Source organism: Kogia breviceps, chromosome 19 (genome assembly GCF_026419965.1).
Source record: "Kogia breviceps isolate mKogBre1 chromosome 19, mKogBre1 haplotype 1, whole genome shotgun sequence".
Taxonomy (NCBI): Eukaryota; Metazoa; Chordata; class Mammalia; order Artiodactyla; family Physeteridae; genus Kogia; species Kogia breviceps.
Window position 1 is genome coordinate 8,962,667 of NC_081328.1, and position 27,694 is coordinate 8,990,360.

General features: G+C 45.6%; 1 pseudogene; it reads right to left on the bottom strand.

Moving 5' to 3' along the window:
* Positions 1 to 16,246: 16,246 nt before the first annotated feature.
* On the bottom strand, positions 16,247 to 21,599 carry LOC131746352 (polyunsaturated fatty acid lipoxygenase ALOX15-like; annotated as a pseudogene).
* Between the last annotated feature and the right edge of the window lie 6,095 nt (positions 21,600 to 27,694).

The following is a 27,694-nucleotide window of genomic DNA, read 5'->3' on the forward strand; positions in this document are numbered from 1 at the left end:
AGATGTACGTGGAGGCAGCAAGGCTAAGCTAGGGCCCGCTAAGGATATGGGGAAATCAGAAGACTTAGAGGCCAAGAGACCAGAGGTTAGACAGTAAAAGGGATACAAAGACCAGAAATGTGTATATACACAGAGGGACTGGAGTTCTGGGGGTCCTGGCCTTTGGATTAGGTGGCTCATTCATAGCGGGATTTGAATGTTTGTCGACACGGAATGAATCTTGGAGGTGCTGTGGAACGTTCTGCAACCAGGTAGGAGCTGTGGAACTATGGCCCCAGAGGGGCCACGGCTACTCACGGCCAGGTTTGGGAGCGGAGGTGGGGACCGGCTGAACCAATACAGCTCAGTTGTTTTGCCTGCCAGACACTAACTTGCACATCCGACCAACACTTTAAACTCCTTGTATCTAAAACTGAACACCTCATCTTTGCTCCCAGACTGGCTTCTTCTCCTGACATTCCTGTTGCTGACAGTTGCTCCGGTTCATCAGCTTGTATCCTTTTCCCCCCCTTCTCTTCTATACCTAAAGTCTCAAGATTTTGAGAATATTTTCTAGGCAAGAGTAAGTTTTATTTTGCTACCTTCCACCTAGCAATACACACTGGACTCACTTTTATAAAATTTTAGTATTTCTGTGTCAGTACAACAGTAGCCATTCCTGTGTGCTCCTGTATGTTGCAGAAGCTTAGGCCTCTGTTCTAGCTTTCTCATTCTCGCACTCGGGCACGCTGCAGTGATTCTCCTCCATCACCAGACTTCCGCTTTCTCTCTTCCACTCCTGTCACCCTCGTGCAGGACTTTAGCCACCTCTCACCTTGGGCAGGCACGAGTAATCTGGGCTGTTCTCTTTGCCCTTTGATCTACTTTATTAAAGATTTCTCAGCTGTTGTGGCACATTCTCCAGCGATCCTATAGTGTTTGCTGTGACTCTCTTGATTTCAACTCTATTTCCAGATATTGTTCTCTGGTTGCTGTTGTTGGCTGTTTTCTTCCCCCCCATATGCACCACATTTCTTCCCAGCAAAATGGTAACTCTCCAAAAGCAGAACCAACACTTTTGTTTAACAAATTATATTCCTACTCTACTTCATACTGATTGCTAGAGAATTCTGGAGAGCTGCCCTGAAATATGTACTGAATAAATGCTAAGTAACTTGACTCGATAGGACAGATGGGACCTGTCTGTCTTATTTCTTAAAGCTGCATGTGGGGGCTTCCCTGGTGGCGCAGTGGTTGAGAATCCGCCTGCCGATGCAGGGGACACGGGTTCGTGCCCCGGTCCGGGAGGATCCCACGTGCCGCGGAGCGGCTGGGCCCGTGAGCCGTGGCCGCTGAGCCTGCGCTCCGCAACGGGAGAGGCCACAACAGTGAGAGGCCCGCGTACCACACACACACAAAAAAAGCTGCCTGTGAATCTGTAATTAGCTCAACATAAAAGAGTTCAACATTGAAAATAAAAACGCAAGGCTCAAGATTTTGACACAGTCATCCATCACACTTCCTCTCCTCCGTTCACAAATTGCTGTAAAGATTCTTTGCTACAATAACGTACGAACGCTTGTTGAATCTGAAGCATCTTTGTTTACGTCGTTCCAGCCAGATGGCTTAGGCTTTTAAAATCCTAAACAACCGTTGGGCTGTCTCCTTTCTCTGGGGTCTGAGTGAAGGCGGACGTGGAGGGTAGAGGTTGTCCCTTGAAGACCGGGTGCAGCCCCGGGAGGCACCTCATGGTGGCCTCAGCGGTGACCTCAGCCAGCAGATGGGTGTTCTGCAGATGACATCGGAGCTGGTGCAGTTGGAAATCTGAATTTCGGACCCAGGACTTTGCCAGGAGCCAGGCAAGTGGAGGATCTGAGGGCAAGAACAGTCGTGGGGTCTGGGAGCTGGGAAAAAGAGAAATGAAGTATTCATGGACCTCTCATCATACGTAAGACACCATGTGCAGCCCATCTATAACCAGCAGAAGGAAAATACAGGCCCTTTTGGACACTCTCGTTTTATTCTCAGGCAGACAAAGTGTTCCAGAGTTCTTCCGCCAGCTCTGAGGTCTCCACAGCTTGCCTGTTTCTCTTGGCTTTATGAGTACCGGCAGGCTCCTCCATCCAGTACTGCTTGGTAGCCAGCAGGTGGCGCGCAAAGCTCAAAGTAGGCTAAAGAGCCTTCCTGGATTTGCCAGTTATCTTATGAAGATAGAGAATAACCAAGAAGAGGTCGGTTCCATTCCTGCCCCTCCCCACTCCATCTCCCTCCCCTTCCCCAACCCCCATCGCTAGGTACAGAGGGTCAATCCGTGTAAATATAACCAGGCCACTGAGTTGGAATCTTGGAGTACAAATACTATTGAGCTGATGAAAAAATTGCTACTATATAAATAGGTTAGGCTGAGGCAAGCCTTGCCCCAGTGTCAGGACTGCTGACCCCAGAGCCCATCCCAAGGCTGCAGGGAGATGAAGAGGGTGCCTTTAGGGGGGCCTCCAGTGTCCAAGGCCAGAACACACCCAGAGAGGGTGCTCAACTGAAGCCCCATTGAGCCCTAAATGCCTGTCTTGTAGCCGGCACTCTTCTTCTGTCCATTCTAAGTGCTGCCGGCCACCCTGGGTGGACAAGCAGGATAGAGGGTGGACTCAGAGGGGTGAGGGGAGAAGGGAAGGAGGAAGGGTGCAGCCAGGAGCAGGACTGTTTGGAGGGCAGGGCCAGCAGCTGGGTTATAAATGAACCCTGCTAAGGCAGCGACCACAGCCCAGGTGAGAAGCTCCCAGCGACACCTGGCATCCCTCCCTTCCTCTCACGTTCTGCCCAGAGTTTGCCAGGCCCTTTGCTCCCTAGAGAGCCTAGACTCCGAGGGGCCTTTCCCTGGGTGTGGGCTGCAACCTAGAGATGCCTGCCCAGAGACCTGGGGAGCAGAGTTAAGGGGCCGGCTGGAGATCATCCAGATGCACGGAGAAGAAGACATCCTTTCCTGCCTTACGTCACTCATTTAATATTTACTGAGGACCGGGACTTCCGTGGTGCTCCAGCGGTTAAGACTTCGCACTCCCAGTGCAGGGGGCCGGGGTTTGATCCCTGGTCGGGGAACTAGATCCCACGTGCATGCTGCAACTAAAGATCCTGCACAGGGCAATGAAGATCCCGCATGCTGCAACTAAGGCTCGGCGCAGCCAAATGAATATTTTTTTTACAAATGTACTGAGTACCGATCACATGCCTGGCCCTTCTCTAAGCCTTCCATGACGGGGGTGGAGGGATGGGGAGGGAGCAACAGAAGGGAGTTAAGACATGCCTTCTGCAGTGTCATGTGTGGGGAAAAGTCAGCCTCAGGTAGTGACGTAGGAGGGCTCGAGGTATGGAATACTCAGGTTGCTTGTTTGTCACGTCCGCGGAGTGTTGCACGTGGAGGAGACCCACAAGCTGGTTTTGTTCCCAGGGACGGAGGGAACAGCAAGTACAAAGACAGAGAAGTGTGCGAGTGTTTGCTGGAGGGTGGGGGGTGGGGACGGAATGATACCGGGCAAATAATTCCAGGACGGCTAAGTGCCCTACGCAAGCCGTTCACTGCTCACAGATGGGGTACAGTGTCCATCGGTCTCGGAGGAATTGTTTCTTAACTGAGAAGAAAGCAGCTCAAGTCCAAGTAATGGTGGACTGGAGGCAAATGCAGGCATCAGGAGTGTGTGTGTCTATGGCCCGAGGTCAGGGTGAGCAGGATAGATTGGATAGAGAGGCCTTTGCCCTTTTTCTTGCCTTTATTGTTCCTCTCCAGTCACAGATGCCTCTCTTCAGCTCACTGGTTAAGGGTGGATCTGCCTCTGCAGAGACCAGCATTGTACACTTGGGTGGCGTGTCTCTGATCAGCGATGTCCAGTGGCCTCCCCTCTCCTTCTCAGATCCTAGCGCTGGAGCAGCACCATATTTCTCTGGCTCCCAGCCTCCGCTTCTTGGCTTTGCTCTGAGCGTCGTCCCCAGATAGCTGTGTGTCTACCAGTGATACCAGGAGATCGTGCCTACCAGAGCCAAGCCGGGTGCCCAGAGCACCAGCATCCATTCTGGGGCCACAGCTGGAATTGGACCACCATGGCCAGTGTCATGAGTATCTTGGCTTGGTTCTTTGCCATAGGTTCTAACAGTTTAGGTCAGGAGGTCAGATCCTGGGTGGAGGAAGGAATGTCTGAATGCTTCCCACCAGCCTGGGCTACTTCTCACCCTCACGGAAGCACTGGTGCTTCAGAACGGCCCAGCTTTACCTCTAAGCGCCCGGCTTCCCCAGTGAGTGCTGCGGATTTTGAGTGACCCTCCGCCTCCTCCTCTGAATTGCCAAGAGGAAGTGGATTGAAGCATAGCCAGGGAACCCAAGTGCGCTGATCCAGGTGTGCTACAGCCATTGCTCCAATGACCCCAGGCGTTGCCTTTAGGCAGTGTCTGATGCTAATGGTAAGCGAAGCCTGCCCAGTGCCAGGGGAGCATTGAGAGGCTGAGCACTGCCCAGGGAGCTCTACTCCCAGCCTGAAGGGAAAACGCTAAGAATGCACTGGGACTGGGAGAGGGAAGAGGGTGGAGGGATATCTCTGGCGGAGTTATCAACTAAGCAAGCAAGCTTATGCACTGCATTTAATATTTTCAACACCATCAGAATCACTTTTTATTTCTACTGAAAGAGGAAGCTGAATCTTAAATTGTTCATCTTAAACCTTCAAGACAAACTGGGCTGTTATAAGATTTGAAAACAAACAAGGCCCCATTAAGAAAAAGTGAATAAGCTTACTGTTGGGTGTTCTTATATTAGTCGATACACATCTTTAAATGTCATTAATCTGAAACAGCTAACAGAGGCTCCTTAATGTCCATGAAGAAAAGAGTAAACTATTCCTTTTTTAATATTATTGTGATATTAGTAAAAGTATTCTCTTCCTAAAAGAAGAAAAATGCTTTTTATACCGAGGAACTGAGAAATATATTTGCTTTGAAATTAATTTTTTTCCTTTAATATGTAATCTTGCCAGGAAGCAAGATACAAGTTTTGCAACATTCTTAAAAGAAACTCTTATAATTTTAGATCGTATTCCTCCTTAGGTTAAAAGGTAGGAGGCTTGGGTTTTGTTTTCTGTTTTTTTTTTAAACAAAGAATTGCTTTATTAACACAAACACAAACGATAAAGCACTAAAATTTAAATATCTAAGTCATAGCAAACAGGTGACAATTCAACATCCAGGGTCGACCAAATGCTTGTCAGAGCAACAGATAAGACTCCCAGGGTGGGACCTCCTTGGTGGCGCAGTGGTTCAGAATCCGCCTGCCAACGCAGGGGACACCGGTTCGATCCCTAGTCTGGGAAGATCCCACATGCCATGTAGCAGCTAAACCCGTGCGCTATAACTACTGAGCCCGCGTGCCACAACTACTGAAGCCCGCGCGCCTAGAGCCCGTGCTCTGCAGCAAGGGAAGCCGCCGCAATGAGAAGCCCGCACACCGCAACGAAGAGTAGCCCCTGCTCACCACAACTAGAGGAAAGCCTGTGCGCAGCAATGAAGACCCAATGCAGCCAAAACTAAATAATTTTTTTTTTTAAGTACTAGTCAAGCCAAGAAACGGGACTAGATTCAAAAGTACAGGAGGAAAAAAGTCAAAGAAAGAGAATCGCAGACATTAGAGTTAGCAAAACAAAGACTGTAAAATAATGGATTCATGTGTTGAAGAAAATAGGTGAAATGATAAAAAATTTCACCAGAGAACTGTAATCAATAAAAATGAATCAAATGGCAACTCTAGAGCTGAATGATGCAACAGCTGAGATAACGATTTCAATTAGGTAGATTTATGGCAAATAAACCCAGCATAAAATTGGATTAATATGTAAAGCAGTTATACTCCAATAAAGATGTTAAAAAAATTGGATTAATAAACCAGAAAACAGGTCAATAGAAAATAACATAGTAGAGAAAGAAGGAAAAATAGAAAATAAAGAGCATAGGTATGTTGAACACAATTAGAACACATGTTCTAACATGTGGAATTCTAGAAGAAAAGAATTAGGCAAAAGCAATTTGGAGAGATAATGGCCAAAATTTCTCAAAACTGAGTAAAGATATCAACCCACAGATTCAAGAATCTCTGTAAACCCCAAGCCCCCAAGCAGAATAAGTACAAAGAACACTACTGCCAGGTTTATAATAGCAAAAGTGCTAAAACAAACAAACAAACAAAAAATAGAAAACTATAAATGCAGCCAGAGGGGGAAAAAAGATAACTAAAGGAACAATAGCTGAGGTGTCATCTCCATTTGCCAACAAAAATGAGGGAACCAGAAGACAAGAGAATGATATTTTTAAAAATTTATTTATTTATCGATGCTGTGTTGGGTCTTCGTTTCTGTGCGAGGGCTTTCTCCAGCTGTGGCGAGCGGGGACCACTCTTCATCGCGGTGCGCAGGCCTCTCACTGTCGCGGCCTCTCTTGTTGCGGAGCACAAGCTCCAGACGCGCAGGCTCGGTAATTGTGGCTCACAGGCCCAGTCGCTCCGCGACATGTGCGATCCTCCCAGACTAGGGCTCGAACCCATGTCCCCCGCATTGGCAGGCGGACTCTCAACCACTGCGCCACCAGGGAAGCCCTCCAGAATGATATTTTTAAAGTGCTAGAAGAAAATAGCTTTCACCTCTAAGTCTATACTCAGTGAAAATATCCTTCAAAAGTACAAAGTAAAGATATTTTTAGACAAAAACCAGAATTCATCACTATCATATCTGCTCAAAAACAAATACTAAAAGGAGTTTGTTAAGCAGAAAGGAATGGTTCCAAATAGGAACACAAAAATATAGGAAGAGCACACACACACACTGGAATATTATTCAGCCATGAGAAGGAATGAAATTCTGCCATTTGTGACATGGATGGTCCTAGAGGGCGTTATGCTAAGTGAAATAAGTCAGAGAAAGACAAATGCTGTATGATTTCACTTATATGTAAAATCTAAAAAAGCTGAACTTGTAGAAACAAAGAGTAGAATGGTTGTTACCAAGGGTGGGGGGGGATGGGGAGATGTTGGTCAAATGTACAAACTTCTAGTTAGAAGATGAATAGGTTCTGGGGATGTAATGCACAGCACTGTGATTATAGATAATCATACTGTACTATATATATATATATATACGTGAAAGCTGCTAAGTGAACAGGTCTTAAATGTTCTCACCACGTAAAAGAAATGATAACGACGTGATGTGGTGGAGGTGTCAGCTAACACTACTGGTGTCATTTGTTATAGCAGCCTGAACAGACCAAGACATGTTCGTTTCCAAAACCAGCATCAGTTGTGTTCCTGAGGCAGATTGAATGAAGATGCTGAAAGAATTAAGTATTTGCATCTCTAAAGGACATCTTTGTGATTAGAGGTCTCAATGATCAGAAGCTTACAGTCCTAATAGTAAGGGGGGGAGGGGAACACATTTTAAATTATATAGAATAAACCTTAATCTTAGGAACAACAAAATAAGTTCTAATGAAGTGCAAAAAAATCCACTCATTTTATTAGAGAAATAAGAATGACTGAAAACTAAGGAAAAGGAAAATATTTGTTTCCCTCGCGAAAGACTAAGAAAGGTACCAACGACATGAGTTGGAGATACTGACAGTTGTACAGCTGAATTGCTTTCTCTCTTCCTCTCCCAATTTCATGTCAATAAACAAGTGAGAAAATTGGAACGTGGTATACACAAAACTTATTGATGAAACATCGTGTGTACTTAAAGAATCACACAACCTGTCAGTACTGTGCATGTGTAATTGGACGAGCAGAAGAAAGAAAGGAAGGGAGAGAAGGGAGGATAAGTATTTACCAAATGATAGAAATATAGAGATTTATTGTTTTGACAATGAAGTGACCAGTGGAATGTTAGCAAAGGCATTCAGTAGTGAACTTATCGAGTGGATCTACAGGTGGGTCTCACTGAACATCTCACTGAGTATCTTCACTTCTGATTATCTCCAGTAGGTGAAATTCCACAGTTAAGTGGGCACCCGAGAAAGGGAGTCATGCTCCTGGCATCCATCTCATTAGAGATAAACCTCCCTTGCATCCCTTTTCCTGAAGAAGCTCCCTCTCCCTGGCTTAGACGTGGTGTTACCCCCTCACTGGAGAAGACCCCGTGCAAAAAGATAATCATTCTCCCTCAGACCCGCTCCCCACCACGTGATACGCTGGGAATCAGGGAGTCGCACTGAATGTGGACAGTCACTACGGTCCTTCTCCTGCTTTTTTAGAGTTAGAGTTGACTGCTGCCTAATACTGCATTTAAAAAGCTGCTAGCCAAGCTCCAAATGCTTTGCTTCAAAGACTCTTACGTAACAGAATGTTTATTTGTATCAAAACCAGTTATGTAGCATTGCATGTATCTTAAGTTATTTAGACAGTTGGGTTGTTGCCTGGAAAGAAAGTTCAGAGGAACTTTATCTTCTGACTCTCCCCATTAGGTGAAATTCCGTAGTTGAGTGGATATCCAAGAAAGGGAGTCACGTGCCTGGTATCCGTCCCAATAGAGATGAACCTCCCTTTCCCTCCTTTCCTGAAGAAGCTGCTCTTCCCTGGCTTGGACACGACGTAACCGCCTCACTAGAGGAAGACCCCATGCAAGAAAGCAAACAATAACTCCCCTCAGGACCCACTCCTCAACAAGAGCCAGTAATCAGAATGGGATCCCAGCATTCAGCGACATGTAAATGTAAAACACACGTACATGTGATAGCAGATTCTGAAAGAGAAAGTTTGCATATTAAGAATATTAGAGATATTTTGTTTGTTAATGTCAACACAAATCCAAGGACTTTTCTGGGAAGTGGATTTTGAGGACGACCAGCCAAGGGAAGAGGAGCATTATTTTACATCAGGCTGAAATTGTCGATATAGATGGGTTTAACAGAGATTCTGAGTTCGGTGTGTTTTTTGGCACATCTGGGTGTGATTCTAACAGCCTGCTACATTGGGCAGTAAATTGCCAGATACGGTTCTGGATGATATAAAGGAAGCTTAGATGCCATAAAACCCTTGGCATTTTGCACAGGAGGAAACTAAGACCTGGAGATATAACAATGTTGAATTAGTTCCATTATATATATCCCATTCGTTCACACGCCGTGTCCTTTTATAGGACCCAAAGCTTTCTCCCCTCCCTGAAATTGACAAACACATCAGTATGGGAAGCGTTAGTTCTTTTAAATGAGTTTTACTGGCTCTCCTAAAAAATATATATATGTTACTCAAGAAGACATCTGGAGGCTGTACAATGACCATGTGCTTTATTTACTCTGCTCTGTGATTTTTAATTTCAATAGTAGCCTCCATATAAAGTGAAATTACGCAATTACCTCAACTTTGATTTAGATTAAGGTCTCATAAGCAATTAAGAATTTTAGAAAATACATTTAAACTGATACCGTGAAACATAATCATCATTGAAAAATAAGCATTTGTCAGAAAAATATGCCATCCTAAAACTTTCTACCGAGAATAACTCATAGCTACACATATTTGTCAACTTTATTTGACTTTTAAGAACTAGTTCATAAAGATTTTTTATTTAAATCATACCAATTTAGTTGAATACACACGTATACTTTTATGTATTCTTTCCTTTATTTATTTATTTGGTTGTGCTGGGTGTTAATTGCAGCTCGTGGGCTCCTTAGGTGCGACTTGCCAGCTTCTTAGTTGCAGTATGTGGGCTCCTTAGTTGCAGCTCCAGGGCTCTTTCTTAGTTGCGACTCGCCAGCTCCTTAGTTGTGGCATGCGGGCTCCTTATTTGTGGCACATGAACTCTTAGTTGTGGCATGCATGTGGGACCTAGTTCCCTGACCAGGGGTCGAATCCAGGCCCCCTGCATTGGGAGCGAGGATTCCTATCCACTGCGCCACCAGAGAAGTCCCTATATATTCTTCAATAACGATGTAATGTAACTTATCTGACCTATAAAGCAAGTGTAGGGAATTTAGAAAGTTACATTTATTTTAGCCTTTTAAAAAGACATGTAAATTCTTGCATAAACTTAAATATCATTTTGTATTTTTATTTCACACTCTGGAAAATTCCCGGACATAATGCAGAGCCACCTTCTACCCAAAATTTACAAAGCAATTTAATCTATCGGAGGGTTTGCCTTGATTTGAAATTTAGAGTGATTAAAATATGATTCTCTCATTTTTCTTTTACTGATTAATAGTAAGTTCTTCTATGTCTTAATTAAAAGTCTCAGTATCGAGTGTTTAAGGCTTCTTACGACCACTAATAGTTGGCCTGATGTAAATTCACATATTTTTTCTTTAGCTTATAACTTAGCAAGGCTGAGTAAAAATTTCCCTTTTAGTCATCCAAAAACTTTGGAGAGACAGAAAGAATGTATTTTGAAATAAGAATACTGAATAAAGGGACTTCCCTGGTGACACAGTGGTTAAGAATCCACCTGCCAATGCAGGGGACACGGGTTTGATCCCTGGTCCGGGAAGATCCCACATGCCGTGGAGCAACTAAACCCGTGTGCCACAACTTGAGCCCACGTGCCACAACTACTGAAGCCCGTGCGCCTGGAGCCCATGCTCTGCAACAAGAGAAGCCACCGCAATGAGAAGCCCGCGCACTGTAACAAAGAGTAGCCTCCACTCGCCGCAGCTAGAGGAAGCCCACACGCACAGCAACAAAGACCCAATGCAGCCTAAAAAAAAAAAAAGAATACTGAGTAAATTTTTTATTAATAACAGTTGTTTTGCATGGTTAACTTATATGGGTTTTATTTTTCTCATCCGTATGTAATATTTATCTTCTTAAATTGAAGTATAGTTGATTTACAATATTATATTAGTTTCCGGTATATATACAACATAGTAATTCAAAATGTTTATAAATTATAATTCCATTTATAGTTACTATAAAATATTGGCTTTATTCCCTGTGCTGTACGCTATATGCTTGTAGTTCACTTATTTTATACATAGTAGTTTGTACCTCTTAAATTCCTACCCCTATCTTGCCCCTCCCACCTTCCCTCTCCCTATTGATAGCCACTAAGTTTGTTCTCTATATCTGTGAATCTGTTTCTTTTTTGTTATATTCATTAGTTTGCTTTAGTTTTTAGATTCAACATATAGGTGATATATTTGTGTTTCCCTGACATTTCACTAAGCCTAATACCCTCCAGGCCCATCCATGTTGTTGCAAATGGCAAAATTTCATTCTTTTTAATGGCTGAGTAATATTCCATGTGTATATATACCACATCTTCTTTATCTATTTGTTTGTTGATGGGCACTTAGGTTGCTTCCATATCTTGGTTATTGTAAATAATGCTGCTGTGAACATTGGGGTGCATGTATCTTTTCAAATTAGTGTTTTCATTTTCTTTGGATATATACCCAGGAGTGGAATTGCTGGATCATATGGTAGTTCCATTTTTAGTTTTTTGAGGAACGTCCAATATGTAATATTTATCTTTTAACTAAACTTCTATAACTTAATTGAGTAATTTTTTTTTTTACTTAAAAATACCCTTTTAAACATGAAAACCACAATAAGACTCTGTCCCTTTGAGGCCAATTTAATTACAGATGTAATATATTTGTGGAAGGTAATAAGTATAATTAATGACTTGGTTCTCTTTTCAAAGACTGTGAAGTTTTAAGATGTCATTTTCTTCTGACAATTATTTCCTTTTCTTCCAGCCTAAAGAGAATCCTTCCTAAAGACTGTCGTATCTAAAGCACCATCAATTTTGGTATTATCTCTACCTAGCCCCGGCCCAGCTAGTCTTTGCACTTTCTTATCTTAGGTTTTTACAAAGCACTTACTAATTTCTTATAATTAAACAAAATAGAAACTCTGTTTAATTTGGAAGATTTCATGACCTTTATAATATCTCTGATTCAAAGATGCTTTCTGAAGGAAATTATTTTTCTTTGTTATCCTTGGAGTACATATAGTACCAATCTTTGGGGGACTGCCAACTTTGGCAAACATACTGGTTTTTTTTTTAATTGAAGTATAGTTGATTTACAATATTGTGTTAGTTTCAGGTGTGCAGCATAGTGATTCAGGTTCTTTTTTTTTGCTGATTATATTCCATTATAGGTTATTACAAGATATTTGGTATAATTCCCTGTGCTATACAGTAAATCCTTGTTGCTTATCTATTTTTTTTTTTTTTTTTTTTTTTTTTTGTGGTACGCGGGCCTCTCACTGTCGTGGCCTATCCCGTTGCGGAGCACTGGCTCCGGACGCGCAGGCTCAGCGGCCATGGCTCACGGGCCCAGCTGCTCTGCGGCATGTGGGATCTTCCCGGACCGGGGCACGAACCCGTGTTCCCTGCATTGGCAGGCGGATTCTCAACCACTGCGCCACCAGGGAAGCCCCATGCTTATCTATTTTATGTATAGTATTTTCTGCCTTTTAATCCCATACTCCTAATTTGTCCCTCCCCAGCTTCCTCTGGCTGAGTAATATTCCACTGTATGTGTGTGTATGTCTTAAGCCAATCGTCTGTTGTTGAGCACTTGGGTTGTTTCCTGTCTTGGCTATTATAAATAGTACTGCTATGAACATTGGGGTGCATGTATCCTTTTGAATTAGAGTTTTCATTTTTTTCAGGTATATACCCAGGAGTGGAATTGCTGCACTGTATGGTAGCTCTATTTTTAGTTGTTTAAGGAATGTCCATACTGTTCTCCATAGTGGCTGCACCAATTTACATTCCCACCAACAGTGAAAAGGGTTCCCTTTTCTCCACACCCTCTCCAGCATTTATTATTTGTAGACGTTTTGATGACATCCATTCTGACTGGTGTGATGTAATACCTCATTGTGCTTTGGGTTTTCATTTTTTGAATAATTAGCAATGTTGAGCATCTTTTCATGTGCCTGTTGGTCATTTGTGTATCTTCTTTGGAGAAATATTTATTTAGGTCTTCAGTCCATTGTTTTCTAAAGTCTTTATTGAATTTGTTACAATATTGCTTCTATTTTTGGGTTTTTGGCTGCGAGGCATGTGGGATCCTAGCTCCCTGACTAGGGATCAAACCCGCACCCCCTGCACTGGAAGGCAAAGTCTTAACCTCTGGACCTCCAGGGAAGTCCCTTTGGTCCATTTTTTAAAATTGGGTTGTTTGTTTTTCTGATATTAAGTTGTATGAGCTGTTTTTATATTTTGGATATTAACCCCTTGTTGGCCACATTGTTTACATATATTTTCTCCCATTCCGTATGTTGTCTTTTCATTTTGTTGATGGTTTTCTTTGCTGTGCAAAAGCTTTGAAGTTTGATTAGGTCCCATGTGTTTATTTTTTATTTCTTTTGCCTTGGGAGACTGATCTAAGGAAATACTGCTGTGATTTATGTCTAAGAATGTTTTACCTATGCTCTCTTTTGGGAGTTTTAAAGTGTCATGTCTTATATTTAGGTCTTTAAACAATTTTTAGTTTATTTTTATATATGGGGTGAGGAAGTGTTCTAATTTCATTGATTTAAATATAGCTATCCAGCTTTCCCAACACCACTTGTTGAAGAGAATATCTTTTTTCTCCATTGTATACGCTTGCTTCCTTTGTCATAGATTAATTAACCATAGGTGTGTGGGTTTATTTCTGGGCTCTCTACTCTGTTCCATTGACCTGTATGTCTGTTTTTGTGCCAAAACCATGCTGTTTCGATTACTAAAGCATTGTAGTATAGTCTGAGGTCTGGAAGGGTTATGTCTCCAGCTTTGTTCTTTTTCCTCAGGATTGCTTTGGCAATTCTGGGCCTTTTGTGGTTCCATGTAAATTTTAGGATTATTTGTTGTAGTTCTGTGAAAAATGTCATTTATATTTTGATAGGGATTACATTAAATCTGTAGATTGCTTTGGGTAGTATGGCCATTTTAACAATATTAATTCTTTCAATTCAAGAGAATATTAAATGGGATATCTTTCCATTTCTTTGAATCATATTCAGTTTCCTTTATCAATGTTTTATAGGTTTCAGCATATAGGTATTTCACCTCCTTGGTTAAGTTGATTCCTAGGTATTTTATTTTTCTGACATGATTTTAAATGAGATTGTTTTTTGCTTGCTCTTTATGATATTTCATTATTAGTGTAAGGAAATGCAACAGATTTATGTATATTAATCTTGTATCCTGCTACCTTGCTAAATTCATTTATTAATTCTAATAGTTTTTGTGTGGAGATTTTAGGGTCCTCTATATAGAGTATCATGTCATCTGCAAATAGTGACAGTTTTACCTCTTCCTTTCCAATTTGTGTACCTTTTATTACTTTTTCTTGTCTGATTGCTGTGGCTAGGACTTCCAATACTATGTTGAATAGAAGTGGTGAGGGAGTTCCCTGGCAGTCCAGTGGTTAGGACTCGGTGCTTTCACTGCTGTGGCCCAGGTTCAGTCCCTGGTCGGTGAACTAAGATCCCACAAACTGTGCAGTGTGGCAAAAAAAAAAAAAAAAAAGGAATAGAAGTGGTAAGAGTGGGCATCCTTGTCTTGTTTCTGAATTTAGAGGGAAGACTTTCAGCTTTTCACTGTTGAATATTGTGTCAGCTGTGGGTTTGTCATAAGTGGCTTTTATTACATTGAGATATGTTCCCTCTATGACCACACTTTGGTGAGAGTTTTTTTTTTTTTTTTTTTGGTACGTGGGCCTCTCACCGCCGTGGCCTCTCCTGTTGCGGAGCACAGGCTCCAGATGTGCAGGCCCAGCCACTCCACGGCACGTGGGATCCTCCCGGACCGGGGCACGAACCCACGTCCCCTGCATCGGCAGGCGGACTCTCAACCACTGCTCCACCAGGGAAGCCCGAGAGTTTTTATCATGACTGGATGTTATTCAAATACATTTTCCATCCCCTTCTCTCTCTCTCATCTCCTTCTGGAACCCCTATTATGCGTAGGTCGGCATGCTTTATATTACCCCATAGATATCATATATTGCTTTCTTTTTCTTTTCTTATTTATTTTTTATTTGTCTTCCCGTCATTCTGTTTGGGTAATTTCCATTATTCTTTCTTCTAGATCACTTATTCGTTCTTCTGTGTCATTTAGTCTGCTATTCCTTGCCTCTAGATTGGTTTTTATCTAGGCAATTGAATTGTCTAACTTTGGTTCATCTTTATAGTTTCTAGTTTCCTGTTACAATGATCTTGCATTTTTGTTGATAATCTTTCTTAATTCCCTTAGCATTTTTAAACATTTTTTAATTGAAGTATAGTTGATTTACAATGTTTTGCCAATCTCTGCTCTACTCCTTTAGCATTTTTATTGCCTCCTTTTTTAACTCGGGGTCTGGCGACTGATGAGGTCTGTTTCATTATTTGTTCTTTCAGGGGATTTCTGTTGTTCTTTTAATTGGGAGTAGTTCCTCTGCTTTTTCATTTTACTTAACTTTTTCTGTCTCTAGGAATTCAAGAGAAACAGTTACCTACTGTGGTCTTGCAGGCTGTTTTTATGTGAGAGTATCCCTGTGTAGACCGTGTGGGTCCGTTATTTTTGGTGCGAGGGCTGGCTTTTGTTGTTGTTGTTTTGCTGTGCTGCGCGGCTTGCAGGATCTTAGTTCCCTGACCAGGGATTGAACCCAGGCCATGGTGGTGAAAGCATGGAGTCCTAACCACTGGACTGCCAGGAAAGTCCCGAGGGCTGGTTTTGGTATGGATGCCAGCCATGTCTTTCCTCAGAGCGTGCTGGCAGCTAACCCCTTGGTATAGGGGGTGTGGTTGGTGTTGTGGTGTCCAGACCCTGTGCTGGTTATTGGGCGGGGCTTCCTCTTTGCTCCATGGCTGTCACCATCCTGTCAGGGTGGGGTCTGCTCCCCAGCTGCTGGAGTAGAGGCCCTGAGAGTCAGGTTCAGTCAGGCTCTCTCTCCCAGGAGGTGCTTGTTGAAGCAGGTGAGGCTCGTGCAGTCACAGAGAAGCTCTGTGCCACCTGTGTAGACATCCGTGGTTCCACTCAGAAGCAGCCCAGGGTCGCACCCCTTTCTCTGTCGAGTTCCTCCCTGATCTAGTACAAGGCTGTGGTGTGGAGTGGGCTGGGGCTTGGGGGGAAGAAATAGGGGCAAAGTCCCTAGGTCCTGCATCTGGAGTAAAATTTGTTCCCGGTGGGCGCAGACAATGAAAAGGTGACTTTGGGGACAATGGGAGTTCGGAAGAGGGTGGGGTTTGGGGAGGGCAAGACTGAGCACTAAGGGATGGGTGTGGCTTGGGTGGACGGCGGCCGAAACGACCCAAGGCTAGGGGCACTCATGTGGCCACACTGTGTTCCACCAGGCTGGGCCGCAGGTATCCGTAGGGCAAGTCCAGCTTGGCATTCCGGATCTCAATGCCCTTTTCCAGGGCAGCCAGCTCCTCCCTGAACTTCTTCAGCACAGCCTTGGGCTCAGGGCCCAAAAAATACTCCTCCTCATGTTGACCCAGAGCCACCTGGAACAGAGAGGACAGAGGCAGCTGAGAGCTTCACTGACCCTCAGTTAGCAGTGCCACAGCTCCCAGCACCTGCCCCCTTCCTCGGGGACCCGGGCTCCTGGCTCTCCCCATGATGGACTGGCGTCTGCCCAGCTGCCAGGTGGTGGGCATCTGGAGAGAAGCCTGATGAAAGTTGGGCAGTGTTGCCATCACTGTCTCCAGTGTCACATCCTTGGTGGTTGGCGGGGGCAGCCGCGTCGTGCAGGGTGCATTAGGGACCCAGGCGTACCAGTCGAGCTAAGGAGGGAGGGGCAGTCAGTGTCTACTAAACATGAAAACCCCTAAGACCACCTGCACACAGCCCCCTTCCCCGTCCAGGCACAAATGCCCAGCTGCCCCCCTATGAGAAGTACCTGGCCCAGGTGGTTGGAGCTGTGCTGGCCAGTGCAGGTGAAAATGCACGTGGTCACAAAGTGGCAAAGCTGGTCCTTGGACTGTAGGGCGATGGGAAACCCTGCAAGGGGTAAGGAGAGTTCGAAGCTGTGAGGCCAAGGATAGAGGCAGAGTTCAGAGGGACTGAGGAGGAGGACAAGAGAGGTAAGAAGAGGACCAAGGACTCTCATTAACTACTGTGGGAAGTGACACGAGCGTGGGTTGGGGTGGCGGAAGCAGGGAGAACTTTTGGGAGGGTCCCACTCGGTGGGGCGCTGGTGTGGCTCACAAGAGTCAATGGTGTCAAATGTTCAAGTATTTAGCAAGCTGGTTGACATCGCCTTGGTAGCCACAGTGCAATACTTACACCATGGAAATGGGCAAATGCTACAAATCGGGGCATTTTTTTTTCCCCAGGGAGCCAGTTGTTAAAACATTTATGAGCAACCACTGGTCCCACTGCATCAGGGACCTAGAGGGGCTCTCAGTGCACAGGATGGAGACCTGCTTCTAGCTGAGAGGAAAAGGAATCTGGGAAGGCTTTGGGTGTTTTCATAGGGGTTGGGAATGCTTCTGGAAGGTTCCATAGAAGTAGAGAGGATTCTGGGGAAGTTCTAGGGAGGAATCATGTGCTGGAGTCTCGGGGCTCATCCAACCTCAGTCCTGGGCCCCTAGCAGCCCAATCTCTGAGTCTGCAGTGTACACTCCCCAGCTGATCTATTACAATACAGTCTTCACCGTCTGTTGGCCCTTAATGGATAGGAAAATCCCCAGAGACTAGGACCTTGCCTGTCTTGCTTAGCACTGGCATCTAGAATGGTTATTTGCCCCATCGGAGACGCCCAAGAAAAACGTTAATGGACAAACACTCTGTTCTAACTGTAATGAACCAGGCTACTGCTGCTGACCTGAGCCCCTCTAACTGGCCTATGTGTTACTATCTGGGAACCCTTCAAAACTGGCTGGAAAAATCTATCATCACCATCACTTCCCGAGGAGGTGAAAATGATTCATTGATGGGGTGGGGAGTGGTGGGAGGGTGAGGGAGTGGGGGGCAAGAAGTCTTACTCTTTTCATGTATAAAGCACAGATACACATACAGTGTATAAACAGAATACACAAATGACTGAGGACTCCATCCAGGGAGAGGGGACCATGCAAATAATATAAAAGATTCTCTTACTCCACACTCTCCCTAAGTCCCTCGCACCCAGTTACAGCTCTTCATTTTGACTCTGTCTCTGTCACCCATCACATACTCTTCCTCCACAGCATGCTATTCTCCTTAGGGGAGGAAAGCCATGGAGGGGCACCCCTCCAGGATCACTCAAGATTTCTGCTGTAGGGACTTCCCTGGTGGTCCAGTGGTTAAGAATCTGTGCTCCCAATGCAGGGGGCCCAGGTTCGATCCCTGGTCAGGGGACTAGATCCCGTATGCTGCAACTAAAGGAGCCCACATGCCACAACTAAAGATCCCACGTGCCACAACTAAGACCCGGCACAGCTAAATAAATACTTACATACATACATAAATATTTTTTAAAAAAAGATTTCTGCTGTAGAATCCCGTCTTGCCGTTGGGCAGGAAGCTGGACCCACGGTAGACCCTGCAGCAGTGCAAACACTGACCCCACCCCCATTTCACTGTGTGGTCTCCTTAGGGCTCTTACGTCCATACCTGGAGCTCCTCCTCCAGCTGGGCCTGCAGCTCCTCCATCCCTGGAGGAAACTCTAGGCAGGCAGGAAGGTGAATGGAGCGTCTCAGCAACATGGGGTTGGAGCCATTGAGAAACTGGTGCCCAAATAAGGCACCATCCTTCCAGGAGTCCCGCACCCGCTCTGGGGATGGCACTTGTGCAGTTTGCTGTGGGATCGGAGCTCCTGGTCTTTCCAACCTCCACCAGACCATCCCCACTTGACCCCAGCCTATTGGAGGGACCCAGGCTTCTCGTCTCCCAACCATGGTTCCCTAGACTGGGTAGGATCTGGGGATAAGGGTCCCGAGAGGAATACTGGGGTAGGGGCACTAACCAGCCAACTTGCTCTAGCCACATCAGAAAATCCTGTTGAAGTCATCCAGACTGTTCCAGCTAGTCAGAATATTTAGAGTCTTTGACGGCTAGGTCTGCCAGCCTTCAGGGGAGGATGGGCGAAGAGTTTGTTATTCTCAGAATCAAACATTACAACCCCACGCATCCACCTTGGGCTGGTCCAGCCCTGTGAAGTCCATAAACCCACTGGCCGCCACTGGACCAGGACAGCTCCCTGTCACCCAGCCTGCCTTGTTCTTACCCCTTGACCAGCGAAGGCTCAAAGTCAATTCTTTTGTCCTCCAGAAATCTCTCATCTAGGGGGAGGTCACGTATTGTGGCCCCGGCCATATTCAGGATTAACCCATCCTTCCAGTTACCCCACCTGCGGTGGGAATGAAACCAGGCACTGGTACTGGGGAAGGGCCAGTGGCTCCCTGGGGGGTCAGGAAGTGGGAGTGGGGCAGACCGGTACAGCTTCCTTCTCTCTTCCAGCTCCTCCTCCCTGTGTTTCTTGAACAGGCCTTGAGGGTCGTCGACCACTGTGCGACCTAGAAGTGGGGAGGAGGGCATGGGCCATGAGGCTCCTCCTGAGAACCTCTCCCCTGTCCCTGCCAAGGGTCCCTCAGCCCGCCCTTGCGGCTGGCCCCTGACCCTTCAGCATCACTGCACACCCCCAGTCTCTATGCTGCTCTGTGCCGGCTCCAGCATCCCGCCTCTTCCGTGACCCCCAAAGACCACGCCCCCTTCTTCGCTCCCCCACCCCCAATTTCTCTCGTGCCCCCGGAGGCCTCTCACACCCCCAAGCCCCCCCCCCGCTGCTCACCAGTGCCCTCGGGTAGGCTCCGGATGCCTTTGCCCTGCAGCCAGCGGTAGCATGGGAACCTGAACTCGTCCCCACTGGCCCGGGGCCCTGCACGGAGATCCAGTTGCAGAACCGCGCGTCATCCTGAAGGAGGTGCCGTTTGCTCAGTTTCACGAACAGCAGCGGCCCCAGGTACTCTGGCACGTCCACCTCGAATTCCACCTCCTGTCCGCGACAAAAGAGGGTCAACAACAGGGGCTCTCTAAAAGGGATCCTCGGACTGAGCTCTGGACGCCCTTCCCTCTGGGCCTCTGGGAAAGCGGCGCAAAAGGAGCCAGAGAGGAAGGGGGCGCGCACCAAGCAGGTGGCTCCACGACCCCATTCTCGGTGGCGAGTTCCTCAGCCCCCGGTGAGGCGGGAGACGGAGGATGTAGAGGGGCACCCCTCCCCGTGGTCGCTGATTGTTCCTAGCGTGGGGCTGGGCACTGGGCACCCGCACCGCGCCATGGGCGAGTGCACTGGTGACCAGGCAGTTACAGTGTCCCCTCGACCCCGTCACCAAGGCTGAGCGCCGACAGAGGCCCCACCCAGCCCGGAGCAAGCTTCCCCGAGGACATCCGGTCTCAGCGGAGACGCACAGGTGGAAAGGGCTTAGCCGGGGAGAATGAGAAAGAGGAAAAGGTGGGGCAAAGGCAGGCCAGGGAGGGGAAGCGGGGAGAGCAGAGGCCAAGGCCGGGCGAGCGGCGTCGCGGAGCTGGAGCGCAGAGCGCGAGGTGTGGGGAGATGAGCAGGACCAGATCGTAAAGTCTGGAAGGTTGAGCCAAGAGCTTTGGACTGGTGCTGAGAGTAAGCGGAAGCCATTCAAATGTTTTCAGTCGGGGAAATGTTTTAAGGATGGGAATGTATTGGGAAGAAATCGCTCTGACTGCAGAAGGGCTTGGAAGGGCAGGGGCGCGAGCGGTGAGGCGTGTGAAGAGCATGAAGGTGGCGGAGGTTCGAGGGGACACTGGTGGTCAGAGCGGGATGGACATCAGGGTGTGGGTGCCGGAGATGTCTAAGAGATGGACTGGACAGCGATCGATCCTTGGTTAGACGGAGGCGAAGAGAGGCGGAGGTGCGAGTGCACCTGGGGGATACAAGGGGAGCGGTCTGGGGCGTGGGGAGAGGGGAGGACCTCACTTGAGCACGGTCCTTTGAAGCGTCCATGGGCCAGACATCAGATCTGGGGATCTTGGAGAGAGCTGGACGGGAGATGGGAATCTGGGGGTCGGCGGAGGCTAAATGTAACAGGAGCCGGGAGCGAATACCAGGTAGATGTGATGGGAGAGGGGGTGGGTGGGGAAATCGAGTGCTCTCATCACTCGGCTTCTTCTCCCACCTCTTCCTGCGTCCCCATCCCCGCCACATCCCAGAGATAAAGCCCGCAAGGTCGGAGAAGATCTGTGAAGACCTGAAATAGTAGCTTTTAAGAAGAGGAGACAGGAGACGGACGGCCGCTCTAAGGACCCCGGAGTTTCCAAAATAAGGCTTGTGTGGAACGACGGGCGCGCAAGACTATCCCAATTCCAAGGAAGGTGAGCGGCGGGAACTTTACTGAGCAGTTACCGTGTGCCGCGTGCCGCCCTAAAGCGCTGAACTCCCGCGGTCTCCGAGCCCTCTCCGCGCGGGGGGCGTGCGCCCGGGGCCGCCGGGAGGAGCTGGGGGCCGGCTGCGGCGCGTCTCTTCCCGGGGACTTGCGGGTCTTGGGGCCAGGGGCGCGGCCCACCCCGTTCGGCTCCGGCCAGCTCACCTTGCCCCTCATCGGCCGCAGGCGCCACCCGAGCGCCGCCTCCCCGTGCTGGCCGACCAGCCACAGCTGCACCTTGTTGTTGGAGCCCGCGCGGAGCGAGGACCCGGTGGACACGCGGACGCGGTAGAGACCCATCTTGCCCAAAGAAGTTTCGCCCCTTCTGAGCGGGAAGAAGAGTGGATGCGCTAGGTAACTGGGCCCGAGACCAGGGCCCTCCGAAGCCTTGCGGAGTTCGAGGCGTGGGTGGCAGGTCTCCAGCCAACCCCGCCTGGCCGCGCTCTGAGGTCCTCAGCTCCGCGCAGCCCAGAGCTCAGCCCTGATCCCAAGAAGGCGGGGCCCAGGGGGGGGGGGGGACAGGGGGCGCAGAGGTGGGAGACGATGGTAGGGGGAAGCAGATGCGGATTTGGGCAGAAAACATGCAGGAAGAAGGAATCGACGCCTGGCCCGGAAGACAGATGGTGGGAGTGGCTGGAGGCCCCTTCCATTTAAGCGCGCGCGCGCAGGCGCGCCGCAGAAGTTGGTTCACCACTGCCAAGGGTCGTGCGCGAGGCTGCAAGAGAGGATGAAGACGGCAAGGAGACGCGACCCAGCAGCATTTGGGAGCCAAGTAGTCCCAGGAAAAAATAACTGTTCCAAGAACAGGAAGGACTGATCAGCGCCATGTGACTGCACATGATAACCAGGTGGAAAGGAGATCCAACCAGTTAACCAACACTGGTACTCACACTCTGTGACCAAGGAGAAAGGGAGTCCTGAGATGCTGAGTTAGCCAAATGTCCTAAAGAGAAGCAAAATCCACTAGACGCCACCTTAACCATAAGACATTAGGAATGCACGCATAATTTTTTAATAATACTAACAAAGCAAGTCAGTTTATCATAATGACAAAACCAGGAGTTCCATAACTCTAGCCAAGTGAAACTAAAGGAATCCATCATTTCAGAGGAGAAAGAGATTGCAGAAATGAAAAACTTATGTAGAAGATGCAAACATTAAAAGACTGTTTGGGGTAACAGAAGTTTTACTGGAGCAAAGATAGCTCCTTGGAAGAAACAACAAGCTTCAGAGCCCCAAGTGTTAATCAGTCTGCTGAGAAGCCCTATTCTGTAGCCTCAGTGCATTCAAGGATCTGAGACAATATTCTTTGCGGTATATGAGGGAATCTGGCAAGATTTTGGTAACACCAAGAAAACATCGAAAGAAGTATTTTAGCAATCTTGAGAAAATATCTTATTCCTAGAGAAAAACCAGAACAAGTAGAAACCAACAAAGTAATTAAATCCATGGTGTTAGTGTGTTAAAATAGATTTACGTATAACGACAGTAAGTCTTGTAATCATTGTATATGTGTTCCTTTTGTGTACTGTTTGAATTGTATTCAAAAGAATCACATATTAAATTTGTAATTGCAGTTTAGATTATTTAAGGAAATTTAATGAGGTGTGCAAGCAATGTTTAAATATTAAAATTTATTTTTCAAAGTTCTGTTTATAGATAAATGTTTTAAAAATCGAGTATTAAATAAAATACCAATATTTGTGGAGTATTCTCTCCATGGACAAAAGTTATCCTCAAACGTTAAAAACTCTATCCACAATGAGCATAGGGCTTCCCTGGTGGCGCAGTGGTTAAGAGTCCGCCTGCCGATGCAGGGGACACGGGTTCGTGCCCCGGTCCGGGAAGATCCCACGTGCCGCGTAGCGGCTGGGCCCGTGAGCCATGGCTGCTGCGCCTGCGCGTCCGGAGCCTGTGCTCCGCAATGGGAGAGGCCACGACAGTGAGAGACCCGCGTACCACACACACACACACACACACACACACATACACACACACACACACAAATTGACTTGAATAAAGGTAATTTTAAAAATAAAATAAAAATAAATTTAAAACAATAAAAAAAAACAATGAGCATAAATTGTGTCCACAATAAGCATAGAAAAATAGCTGAAAGAGTGGACATTAAAGTATTAGCAAGGATTATTTCTAGGGAGTGGGAAAAGGTGGAGAAGAGACTTTCATTTTTTACATACTTTAGAATTTTTAAAATATTTTACAGAAGCATGAGTTATTTTTGTAATCTCAAAAATTTAATCTCGAAAAAAATTCAAGGCTATAAATGCTATCATAAAAGCCTTAACTGTAATCGAGTGTGGCTATAAGGGAAGCCCTGAAACCGAAGTTCAAACTTTCTTTTCTAAATGAAATTCAGAAAAATCAAAATATAGAGGATAAAAGTCATCATCTGTAGAAACAGCACAAAATTAATAATTTTCTTACAGATTAAAAGTGTGATTGAAGAGTTAGGAAGACACCCAAAAGTCATTCACAGTAACTTCCAGGTATATTAGGTGCTGTTTTAACTTTGAGAGGTAAAAAATTTTAAAAACCCGGGCTATTTCCCCCCACCCTTTTATTTTCTTGAATTTTTTTTTGAATTTTTGAATTTTATTTATTTTTTTATACAGCAGGTTCTTATTAGTTATCCATTTAATACATATTAGTGTATACATGTCAATCCCAATCTCCCAATTCATCCCACCACCACCGCCACCCGCCCCCGCCACTTTCCCCCATTGGTGTCCATACATTTGTTCTCTACATCTGTGTCTCAATTGCTGCCCTGCAAACCTGTTCATCTGTACCATTTTTCTAGGTTCCACATATATGCATTAATATACGATATTTGTTTTTCTCTTTCTGATTTACTTCACTCTGTATGACAGTCTGTAGATCCATCCATGTCTCTACAAATGATCCAATTTTGTTCCTTTTCATGGCTGAATAATATTCCATTATATATATATGTACCACATCTTCTTTATCCATTCATCTGTAGATGGGCATTTAGGTTGCTTCCATGACCTGGCTATTGTAAATAGTACTGCAATGAACATTGGGATGCATGTGTCTTTTTGAATTATGGTTTTCTCTGGGTATATGCCCAGTAGTGGGATTCCTCGGTCATATGATAATTCAATTTTTAGTTTTGTAAGGAACCTCCATACTGTTCTGCATAGTGGCTGTATCAGTTTACATTCCCACCAACAGTGCGAGAGGGTTCTCTTTTCTCCACTCCCTCTCCAGCATTTGTTGTTTGTAGATTTTCTGATGATGCCCATTCTAACTGGCTTGCGGTGATACCTCATTGTAGTTTTTTTTTTTTTTTTTTTTTTTTGTGATACGTGGGCCTCTCACTGTCGTGGCCTCTCCCGTTGAGGAGCATAGGCTCCGGACACGCAGGCTCAGCGGCCATGGCTCACGGGCCCAGCTGCTCCGTGGCATGTGGGATCTTCCTGGACCAGGGCACGAACCCGTGACCCCTGCATCGGCAGGCGGATTCTCAACCACTGCGCCACCAGGGAAGCCCTCATTGTAGTTTTGATTTGCATTTCTCTAATAATTAGTGATGTTGAGCAGCTTTTCATGTGCTTCTTGGCCATCTGTATGTCTTCTTTGGAGAAATGTCTATTTAGGTCTTCTGCCCATTTTTTAAAAAAATTTTTATTTATGTATTTATTTATTATTTTTGGCTGTGTTGGGTCTTTGTTTCTGTGCGAGGGCTTTCTCTAGTTGTGGCGAGTGGGGGCCACTCTTCATCGCAGTGCGCGGGCCTCTTACTGTCGCGGCCTCTCTTGTGGTGGAGCACAGGCTCCAGACGCACAGGCTCAGTAGTTGTGGCTCACGTGTCTAGTTGCTCCGCGGCATGTGGGCTCTCCCCAGACCAGGGCTCAAACCTGTGTCCCCTGCATTGGCAGGCAGATTCTCAACCACTGTGCCACCAGGGAAGTCCCCTGCCCATTTTTTGATTGGGTTGTTTGTTCTTTTAATATTGAGCTGCATGAGCTGTTTATATATTTTGGAGATTAATCCTTTGTCCGTTGATTCATTTGCAAATATTTTCTCCCATTCTGAGGGTTGTCTTTTCATCTTGTTTATGGTTTCCTTTGCTGTGCAAAAACTTTTAAGTTTCATTAGGTCCCATTTGTTTATTTTTGTTCTTATTTCCATTACTCTAGGAGGTGGATCAAAAAAGATCTTGCTGTGATTAACAGTGTTCTTCCTATGTTTTCCTCTAAGAGTTTTATAGTGTTCAGTCTTACATTTAGGTCTCTAATCCATTTTGAGTTTATTTTTGTGTATGGTGTTAGGGAGTGTTCTAATTTCATTCTTTTACATGTAGCTGTCCAGTTTTCCCAGCACCACTTATTGAAGAGACTGTCTTTTCTTCATTGTATATCCTTGCCTCCTTTGTCATAGATTAGTTGACCACAGGTGCGTGGGTTTATCTCTGGGCTTTCTATCCTGTTCCATTGATCTGTATTTCTGTTTTTGTGCCAGTACCATATTGTCTTGATTACTGTAGCTTTGTAGTATAGTCTGAAGTCAGGGAGTCTGGTTCCTCCAGCTCCGTTTTTTTCCCTCAAGACCACTTTGGCTATTCAGGGTTTTTGTGTCTCCATACAAATTTTAAGATTTTTTGTTCTAGTTCTGTAAAAAATGCCATTGGTAATTTGATAGGGATTGCATTGAATCTATAGGTTGCTTTGGGTAATGTAGTCATTTTCACAATATTGATTCTTCCAATCCAAGAACATGGTATATCTCTCCATCTGTTTGTATCATCTTTAATTACTTTCATCAGTGTCTTATAGTTTTCTGCATACAGGTCTTTTGTCTCCCTAGGTAGGTTTATTCCTACGTATTTTATTCTTTTTGTTGCAATGGTGAATGGGAGTGTTACCTTAATTTCTCTTTCGGATTTTTCATCATTAGTGTATAGGAATGCAGGAGATTTCTGTGCATTAATTTGTATCCTGCAACTTTACCAAATTCATTGATTAGCTCTAGTAGTTTTCTGGTGACATCTTTAGGATTCTCCATGTATAGTATCATGTCATCTGCAAACAGTGACTGTTTTACTTCTTCTTTTCCAATTTGGATTCCTTTTATTTCTTTTTCTTCTCTGATTTCCATGCCTTGTATGTTATTTGTTGTTTTTCCCTTGCTGTTTTCAATAATTTTTCTTTGTCTTTAATTTTTGCCAGTTTGATTACTATGTGTCTTGGTGTGTTTCTCCTTGGGTTTATCCTGTATGGGACTCTATGCACTTCCTGGATCTGGGTGGGTATTTCCTTTCCCATGTTATGGAAGTTTTCAACTATAATCTCTTCAAATATTTTCTCGGGTCCTTTCTCTCTCTCTTCTCCTTCTGGGACCCCTATAATGCTAATGTTGTTGCGTTTAATGTTGTCCCAGAGGTCTCTTAGGCTGTCTTCATTTCTTTTCATTCTTTTTTCTTTATTCTCTTCCACAACAGTGAATTCCACCATTCTGTCTTTCAGGTCACTTATCCGTTCTTCTGCTTCAGTTATTCTGCTATTGACTCCTTCTAGTGTATTTTTCATTTCAGCTATTGTATTGTTCATCGCTGTTTGTTTGTTCTTTAATTCTTCTAGGTCTCTGTTACACACTTCTTGAATCTTCTCGATCTTTGCCTCCATTCTTTTTCCGAGGTCCTGGATCATCTTCACTGTCATTATTCTGAATTCTTTTTCTGGAAGGTTGCCTATCTCTACTTCATTTAGTTGTTTTTCTGGGGTTTTATCTTGTTCCTTCACCTGGTACATAGCCTTCTGCCTTTTCATCTTGTCTATCTTTCTGTGAATGTGGTTTTTGTTCCACAGGCTGCAGGATTGTAGTTCTTCTTGCTTCTGCTGTCTGCCCTCTCCCTGCTTTTTTTTCTCCCCATTTTTTGAATAGGAATGACTATGTTATCCTATGCCTAGTCCACCACTGTATGGTGGAGGAGGGAGGCAGATGACTTTCTCTTTAGTTCACAGGTCTTCAGAAGGAGAGGAATTTCACTGGAGAAACTGTACTTAAGAATGTATACTTGAGGGACTTCCCTGGTGACACAGTGCTTAAGAATCTGCCTGCCAGTGCAGGGGACACAGGTTTGATCCCTGGTCCAGGAAGATCCCAAACGCCACAGAGCAACTAAGCCTGTGCACCACAACTATTGAGCCTGCGCTCTACAGCCCGTGTGCCACAACTACTGAGCCTGCGTGCCACAACTACTGAAGCCCCCGCGCCTAGAGACTGTGCTCTGCAACAAGAGAAGCCCCCAAAATGAGAAACCCATACACCACAATGAAGAGTAGCCCCCACTTGCCACAACTAGAGAAAGCCCGTGCACAACAATGAAGACCCAATGCAGCCAAAAATTT